The sequence below is a fragment of the Garra rufa genome, unplaced genomic scaffold (genome assembly GCF_049309525.1).
Source record: "Garra rufa unplaced genomic scaffold, GarRuf1.0 hap1_unplaced_003, whole genome shotgun sequence".
NCBI lineage: Eukaryota > Metazoa > Chordata > Actinopteri > Cypriniformes > Cyprinidae > Garra > Garra rufa.
Window position 1 is genome coordinate 1,596,071 of NW_027394278.1, and position 7,500 is coordinate 1,603,570.

Genomic DNA, 7,500 nt, shown 5'->3' on the forward strand with positions numbered 1-7,500 from the left:
ATAGCCCACTTTTTGGAGCAGCCCTCGCTTATGGCCATACCGCGCTGAGAGCGCCCGATCTCGTCTGATCTCGGAAGCTAAGCAGCGTCGGGCCTGGTTAGTACTTGGATGGGAGACCGCCTGGGAATACCAGGTGCTGTAAGCTTTTGCCTTTTCTTCACTATTTATATAATATGCTGGCTTTTACGGAGGCTGATCTTTAAATAGCCCACTTTTTGGAGCAGCCCTCGCTTATGGCCATACCGCGCTGAGAGCGCCCGATCTCGTCTGATCTCGGAAGCTAAGCAGCGTCGGGCCTGGTTAGTACTTGGATGGGAAACCGCATGGGAATACCAGGTGCTGTAAGCTTTTGCCTTTTCTTCACTATTTATATAATATGCTGGCTTTTAGAAAGACTTGTTTTACCGCTCTATTTATTACAATCATTTACATGTATTATAGAGTTTTAAGTGTTTTACATGTTTTTTAGGCCATTTTATTACTCTTAACATTTTAAGTGTATGTGTCTTTAATAAATGGATGGTTGGCCTGTCATGTGACTAGACACATGACAGGAAGCAGGAAGTACAACTGTATAAGAGAGCAGCATGACAAACAAAGGACAGTCACCAAACTGTTGGATTGAGGAGTTGCTAATTTTAGAGCTCACCTTTCCATTCACCACCTGCAAACTTTGGATTACACTTTCTGTGGATTGTATATACACTGGTGGACACTCACATTGGACTTATCAACACACTGGGGTTCTTGGACTGTTTTTAGGGTATGGACAAATGAACTGTATTCTTTTAACAGAGTTTACCTGTTTTTAGGGTATGGACAAATGAACTGTATTCTTTTAACAGAGTTTACCTAGTTTTATCGTGTTGTTTTAAAGTCTTTTATGTGAACCTTGTAAATACACCAAATCTATTTAAACCAATTTTCTTTTATGTCTCATTCTTTTAACCACTAGTCATCTCTCACAGTTAAATCTGACCCCATTTTAGTCTTGTAACTCGGCTGATAAGACCGATTGTTACACTTTTATGGGAGACCGCCTGGGAATACCAGGTGCTGTAAGCTTTTGCCTTTTCTTCACTATTTATATAATATGCTGGCTTTTACGGAGGCTGATCTTTAAATAGCCCACTTTTTGGAGCAGCCCTCGCTTATGGCCATACCGCGCTGAGAGCGCCCGATCTCGTCTGATCTCAGAAGCTAAGCAGCGTCGGGCCTGGTTAGTACTTGGATGGGAGACCGCCTGGGAATACCAGGTGCTGTAAGCTTTTGCCTTTTCTTCACTATTTATATAATATGCTGGCTTTTACAGAGGCTGATCTTTAAATAGCCCACTTTTTGGAGCAGCCCTCGCTTATGGCCATACCGCGCTGAGAGCGCCCGATCTCGTCTGATCTCGGAAGCTAAGCAGCGTCGGGCCTGGTTAGTACTTGGATGGGAGACCGCCTGGGAATACCAGGTGCTGTAAGCTTTTGCCTTTTCTTCACTATTTATATAATATGCTGGCTTTTAGAAAGACTTGTTTTACCGCTCTATTTATTACAATCATTTACATGTATTATAGAGTTTTAAGTGTTTTACATGTTTTTTAGGCCATTTTATTACTCTTAACATTTTAAGTGTATGTGTCTTTAATAAATGGATGGTTGGCCTGTCATGTGACTAGACACATGACAGGAAGCAGGAAGTACAACTGTATAAGAGAGCAGCATGACAAACAAAGGACAGTCACCAAACTGTTGGATTGAGGAGTTGCTAATTTTAGAGCTCACCTTTCCATTCACCACCTGCAAACTTTGGATTACACTTTCTGTGGATTGTATATACACTGGTGGACACTCACATTGGACTTATCAACACACTGGGGTTCTTGGACTGTTTTTAGGGTATGGACAAATGAACTGTATTCTTTTAACAGAGTTTACCTGTTTTTAGGGTATGGACAAATGAACTGTATTCTTTTAACAGAGTTTACCTAGTTTTATCGTGTTGTTTTAAAGTCTTTTATGTGAACCTTGTAAATACACCAAATCTATTTAAACCAATTTTCTTTTATGTCTCATTCTTTTAACCACTAGTCATCTCTCAAAGTTAAATCTGACCCCATTTTAGTCTTGTAACTCGGCTGATAAGGCCGATTGTTACACTTTTATGGGAGACCGCCTGGGAATACCAGGTGCTGTAAGCTTTTGCCTTTTCTTCACTATTTATATAATATGCTGGCTTTTACGGAGGCTGATCTTTAAATAGCCCACTTTTTGGAGCAGCACACGCTTATGGCCATACCGCGCTGAGAGCGCCCGATCTCGTCTGATCTCGGAAGCTAAGCAGCGTCGGGCCTGGTTAGTACTTGGATGGGAGACCGCCTGGGAAAACCAGGTGCTGTAAGCTTTTGCCTTTTCTTCACTATTTATATAATATGCTGGCTTTTAGAAAGACGTGTTTTACCGCTCTATTTATTACAATCATTTACATGTATTATAGAGTTTTAAGTGTTTTACATGTTTTTTAGGCCATTTTATTACTCTTAACATTTTAAGTGTATGTGTCTTTAATAAATGGATGGTTGGCCTGTCATGTGACTAGACACATGACAGGAAGCAGGAAGTACAACTGTATAAGAGAGCAGCATGACAAACAAAGGACAGTCACCAAACTGTTGGATTGAGGAGTTGCTAATTGTAGAGCTCACCTTTCCATTCACCACCTGCAAACTTTGGATTACACTTTCTGTGGATTGTATATACACTGGTGGACACTCACATTGGACTTATCAACACACTGGGGTTCTTGGACTGTTTTTAGGGTATGGACAAATGAACTGTATTCTTTTAACAGAGTTTACCTGTTTTTAGGGTATGGACAAATGAATTGTATTCTTTTAACAGAGTTTACCTAGTTTTATCGTGTTGTTTTAAAGTCTTTTATGTGAACCTTGTAAATACACCAAATCTATTTAAACCAATTTTCTTTTATGTCTCATTCTTTTAACCACTAGTCATCTCTCACAGTTAAATCTGACCCCATTTTAGTCTTGTAACTCGGCTGATAAGGCCGATTGTTACACTTTTATGGGAGACCGCCTGGGAATACCAGGTGCTGTAAGCTTTTGCCTTTTCTTCACTATTTATATAATATGCTGGCTTTTACGGAGGCTGATCTTTAAATAGCCCACTTTTTGGAGCAGCCCTCGCTTATGGCCATACCGCGCTGAGAGAGCCCGATCTCGTCTGATCTCGGAAGCTAAGCAGCGTCGGACCTGGTTAGTACTTGGATGGTAGACCGCCTGGGAATACCAGGTGCTGTAAGCTTTTGCCTTTTCTTCACTATTTATATAATATGCTGGCTTTTACGGAGGCTGATCTTTAAATAGCCCACTTTTTGGAGCAGCCCTTGCTTATGGCCATACCGTGCTGAGAGCGCCCGATCTCGTCTGATCTCGGAAGCTAAGCAGCGTCGGGCCTGGTTAGTACTTGGATGGGAGACCGCCTGGGAATACCAGGTGCTGTAAGCTTTTGCCTTTTCTTCACTATTTATATAATATGCTGGCTTTTAGAAAGACGTGTTTTACCGCTCTATTTATTACAATCATTTACATGTATAATAGAGTTTTAAGTGTTTTACATGTTTTTTAGGCCATTTTATTACTCTTAACATTTTAAGTGTATGTGTCTTTAATAAATGGATGGTTGGCCTGTCATGTGACTAGACACATGACAGGAAGCAGGAAGTACAACTGTATAAGAGAGCAGCATGACAAACAAAGGACAGTCACCAAACTGTTGGATTGAGGAGTTGCTAATTTTAGAGCTCACCTTTCCATTCACCACCTGCAAACTTTGGATTACACTTTCTGTGGATTGTATATACACTGGTGGACACTCACATTGGACTTATCAACACACTGGGGTTCTTGGACTGTTTTTAGGGTATGGACAAATGAACTGTATTCTTTTAACAGAGTTTACCTGTTTTTAGGGTATGGACAAATGAACTGTATTCTTTTAACAGAGTTTACCTAGTTTTATCGTGTTGTTTTAAAGTCTTTTATGTGAACCTTGTAAATACACCAAATCTATTTAAACCAATTTTCTTTTATGTCTCATTCTTTTAACCACTAGTCATCTCTCACAGTTAAATCTGACCCCATTTTAGTCTTGTAACTCGGCTGATAAGGCCGATTGTTACACTTTTATTGGAGACCGCCTGGGAATACCAGGTGCTGTAAGCTTTTGCCTTTTCTTCACTATTTATATAATATGCTGGCTTTTACGGAGGCTGATCTTTAAATAGCCCACTTTTTGGAGCAGCCCTCGCTTATGGCCATACTGGGCTGAGAGCGCCCGGTCTCGTCTGATCTCGGAAGCTAAGCAGCGTCGGGCCTGGTTAGTACTTGGATGGGAGACCGCCTGGGAATACCAGGTGCTGTAAGCTTTTGCCTTTTCTTCACTATTTATATAATATGCTGGCTTTTAGAAAGACGTGTTTTACCGCTCTATTTATTACAATCATTTACATGTATTATAGAGTTTTAAGTGTTTTACATGTTTTTTAGGCCATTTTATTACTCTTAACATTTTAAGTGTATGTGTCTTTAATAAATGGATGGTTGGCCTGTCATGTGACTAGACACATGACAGGAAGCAGGAAGTACAACTGTATAAGAGAGCAGCATGACAAACAAAGGACAGTCACCAAACTGTTGGATTGAGGAGTTGCTAATTTTAGAGCTCACCTTTCCATTCACCACCTGCAAACTTTGGATTACACTTTCTGTGGATTGTATATACACTGGTGGACACTCACATTGGACTTATCAACACACTGGGGTTCTTGGACTGTTTTTAGGGTATGGACAAATGAACTGTATTCTTTTAACAGAGTTTACCTGTTTTTAGGGTATGGACAAATGAACTGTATTCTTTTAACAGAGTTTACCTAGTTTTATCGTGTTGTTTTAAAGTCTTTTATGTGAACCTTGTAAATACACCAAATCTATTTAAACCAATTTTCTTTTATGTCTCATTCTTTTAACCACTAGTCATCTCTCACAGTTAAATCTGACCCCATTTTAGTCTTGTAACTCGGCTGATAAGGCCGATTGTTACACTTTTATGGGAGACCGCCTGGGAATACCAGGTGCTGTAAGCTTTTGCCTTTTCTTCACTATTTATATAATATGCTGGCTTTTACGGAGGCTGATCTTTAAATAGCCCACTTTTTGGAGCAGCCCTCGCTTATGGCCATACCGCGCTGAGAGCGCCCGATCTCGTCTGATCTCGGAAGCTAAGCAGCGTCGGGCCTGGTTAGTACTTGGATGGGAGACCGCCTGGGAATACCAGGTGCTGTAAGCTTTTGCCTTTTCTTCACTATTTATATAATATGCTGGCTTTTACGGAGGCTGATCTTTAAATAGCCCACTTTTTGGAGCAGCCCTCGCTTATGGCCATACCGCGCTGAGAGCGCCCGATCTCGTCTGATCTCGGAAGCTAAGCAGCGTCGGGCCTGGTTAGTACTTGGATGGGAAACCGCATGGGAATACCAGGTGCTGTAAGCTTTTGCCTTTTCTTCACTATTTATATAATATGCTGGCTTTTAGAAAGACTTGTTTTACCGCTCTATTTATTACAATCATTTACATGTATTATAGAGTTTTAAGTGTTTTACATGTTTTTTAGGCCATTTTATTACTCTTAACATTTTAAGTGTATGTGTCTTTAATAAATGGATGGTTGGCCTGTCATGTGACTAGACACATGACAGGAAGCAGGAAGTACAACTGTATAAGAGAGCAGCATGACAAACAAAGGACAGTCACCAAACTGTTGGATTGAGGAGTTGCTAATTTTAGAGCTCACCTTTCCATTCACCACCTGCAAACTTTGGATTACACTTTCTGTGGATTGTATATACACTGGTGGACACTCACATTGGACTTATCAACACACTGGGGTTCTTGGACTGTTTTTAGGGTATGGACAAATGAACTGTATTCTTTTAACAGAGTTTACCTGTTTTTAGGGTATGGACAAATGAACTGTATTCTTTTAACAGAGTTTACCTAGTTTTATCGTGTTGTTTTAAAGTCTTTTATGTGAACCTTGTAAATACACCAAATCTATTTAAACCAATTTTCTTTTATGTCTCATTCTTTTAACCACTAGTCATCTCTCACAGTTAAATCTGACCCCATTTTAGTCTTGTAACTCGGCTGATAAGACCGATTGTTACACTTTTATGGGAGACCGCCTGGGAATACCAGGTGCTGTAAGCTTTTGCCTTTTCTTCACTATTTATATAATATGCTGGCTTTTACGAAGGCTGATCTTTAAATAGCCCACTTTTTGGAGCAGCCCTCGCTTATGGCCATACCGCGCTGAGAGCGCCCGATCTCGTCTGATCTCAGAAGCTAAGCAGCGTCGGGCCTGGTTAGTACTTGGATGGGAGACCGCCTGGGAATACCAGGTGCTGTAAGCTTTTGCCTTTTCTTCACTATTTATATAATATGCTGGCTTTTACAGAGGCTGATCTTTAAATAGCCCACTTTTTGGAGCAGCCCTCGCTTATGGCCATACCGCGCTGAGAGCGCCCGATCTCGTCTGATCTCGGAAGCTAAGCAGCGTCGGGCCTGGTTAGTACTTGGATGGGAGACCGCCTGGGAATACCAGGTGCTGTAAGCTTTTGCCTTTTCTTCACTATTTATATAATATGCTGGCTTTTAGAAAGACTTGTTTTACCGCTCTATTTATTACAATCATTTACATGTATTATAGAGTTTTAAGTGTTTTACATGTTTTTTAGGCCATTTTATTACTCTTAACATTTTAAGTGTATGTGTCTTTAATAAATGGATGGTTGGCCTGTCATGTGACTAGACACATGACAGGAAGCAGGAAGTACAACTGTATAAGAGAGCAGCATGACAAACAAAGGACAGTCACCAAACTGTTGGATTGAGGAGTTGCTAATTTTAGAGCTCACCTTTCCATTCACCACCTGCAAACTTTGGATTACACTTTCTGTGGATTGTATATACACTGGTGGACACTCACATTGGACTTATCAACACACTGGGGTTCTTGGACTGTTTTTAGGGTATGGACAAATGAACTGTATTCTTTTAACAGAGTTTACCTGTTTTTAGGGTATGGACAAATGAACTGTATTCTTTTAACAGAGTTTACCTAGTTTTATCGTGTTGTTTTAAAGTCTTTTATGTGAACCTTGTAAATACACCAAATCTATTTAAACCAATTTTCTTTTATGTCTCATTCTTTTAACCACTAGTCATCTCTCACAGTTAAATCTGACCCCATTTTAGTCTTGTAACTCGGCTGCTAAGGCCGATTGTTACACTTTTATGGGAGACCGCCTGGGAATACCAGGTGCTGTAAGCTTTTGCCTTTTCTTCACTATTTATATAATATGCTGGCTTTTACGGAGGCTGATCTTTAAATAGCCCACTTTTTGGAGCAGCCCTCGCTTATGGCCATACCGCGC

At 40.4% G+C, this 7,500-nt stretch overlaps 13 non-coding genes across 13 annotated transcripts in view; all 13 read left to right on the top strand.

The window, feature by feature from the left end:
• Nucleotides 1-26: 26 nt before the first annotated feature.
• Nucleotides 27-145, top strand: LOC141311454 (5S ribosomal RNA). Its single transcript, XR_012348914.1, has one exon. It is a non-coding gene; the product is annotated as a 5S ribosomal RNA (ribosomal RNA).
• Nucleotides 146-229: 84 nt separating this feature from the next.
• Nucleotides 230-348, top strand: LOC141311658 (5S ribosomal RNA). The gene has a single exon (XR_012349117.1). It is a non-coding gene; the product is annotated as a 5S ribosomal RNA (ribosomal RNA).
• An 801-nt stretch (nt 349-1,149) lies between these two features.
• On the top strand, nt 1,150-1,268 carry LOC141309846 (5S ribosomal RNA). The gene has a single exon (XR_012347394.1). It is a non-coding gene; the product is annotated as a 5S ribosomal RNA (ribosomal RNA).
• An 84-nt stretch (nt 1,269-1,352) lies between these two features.
• Nucleotides 1,353-1,471, top strand: LOC141311467 (5S ribosomal RNA). Its single transcript, XR_012348926.1, has one exon. It is a non-coding gene; the product is annotated as a 5S ribosomal RNA (ribosomal RNA).
• Nucleotides 1,472-2,272: 801 nt separating this feature from the next.
• LOC141310947 (5S ribosomal RNA) lies at nt 2,273-2,391 on the top strand. Its single transcript, XR_012348422.1, has one exon. It is a non-coding gene; the product is annotated as a 5S ribosomal RNA (ribosomal RNA).
• Nucleotides 2,392-3,192: 801 nt separating this feature from the next.
• On the top strand, nt 3,193-3,311 carry LOC141310340 (5S ribosomal RNA). The gene has a single exon (XR_012347884.1). It is a non-coding gene; the product is annotated as a 5S ribosomal RNA (ribosomal RNA).
• Nucleotides 3,312-3,395: 84 nt separating this feature from the next.
• LOC141311309 (5S ribosomal RNA) lies at nt 3,396-3,514 on the top strand. The gene has a single exon (XR_012348770.1). It is a non-coding gene; the product is annotated as a 5S ribosomal RNA (ribosomal RNA).
• An 801-nt stretch (nt 3,515-4,315) lies between these two features.
• Nucleotides 4,316-4,434, top strand: LOC141310361 (5S ribosomal RNA). The gene has a single exon (XR_012347905.1). It is a non-coding gene; the product is annotated as a 5S ribosomal RNA (ribosomal RNA).
• Nucleotides 4,435-5,235: 801 nt separating this feature from the next.
• On the top strand, nt 5,236-5,354 carry LOC141311479 (5S ribosomal RNA). The gene has a single exon (XR_012348938.1). It is a non-coding gene; the product is annotated as a 5S ribosomal RNA (ribosomal RNA).
• Nucleotides 5,355-5,438: 84 nt separating this feature from the next.
• LOC141311659 (5S ribosomal RNA) lies at nt 5,439-5,557 on the top strand. Its single transcript, XR_012349119.1, has one exon. It is a non-coding gene; the product is annotated as a 5S ribosomal RNA (ribosomal RNA).
• Nucleotides 5,558-6,358: 801 nt separating this feature from the next.
• On the top strand, nt 6,359-6,477 carry LOC141309847 (5S ribosomal RNA). Its single transcript, XR_012347395.1, has one exon. It is a non-coding gene; the product is annotated as a 5S ribosomal RNA (ribosomal RNA).
• Nucleotides 6,478-6,561: 84 nt separating this feature from the next.
• On the top strand, nt 6,562-6,680 carry LOC141311491 (5S ribosomal RNA). The gene has a single exon (XR_012348950.1). It is a non-coding gene; the product is annotated as a 5S ribosomal RNA (ribosomal RNA).
• Nucleotides 6,681-7,481: 801 nt separating this feature from the next.
• Nucleotides 7,482-7,500, top strand: part of LOC141309848 (5S ribosomal RNA) — a 119-nt gene continuing 100 nt past the window's right edge. Inside the window, exon 1 of the ribosomal RNA XR_012347396.1 lies at nt 7,482-7,500. This exon is cut by the window's right edge and continues 100 nt beyond it. This is a non-coding gene — a ribosomal RNA (5S ribosomal RNA).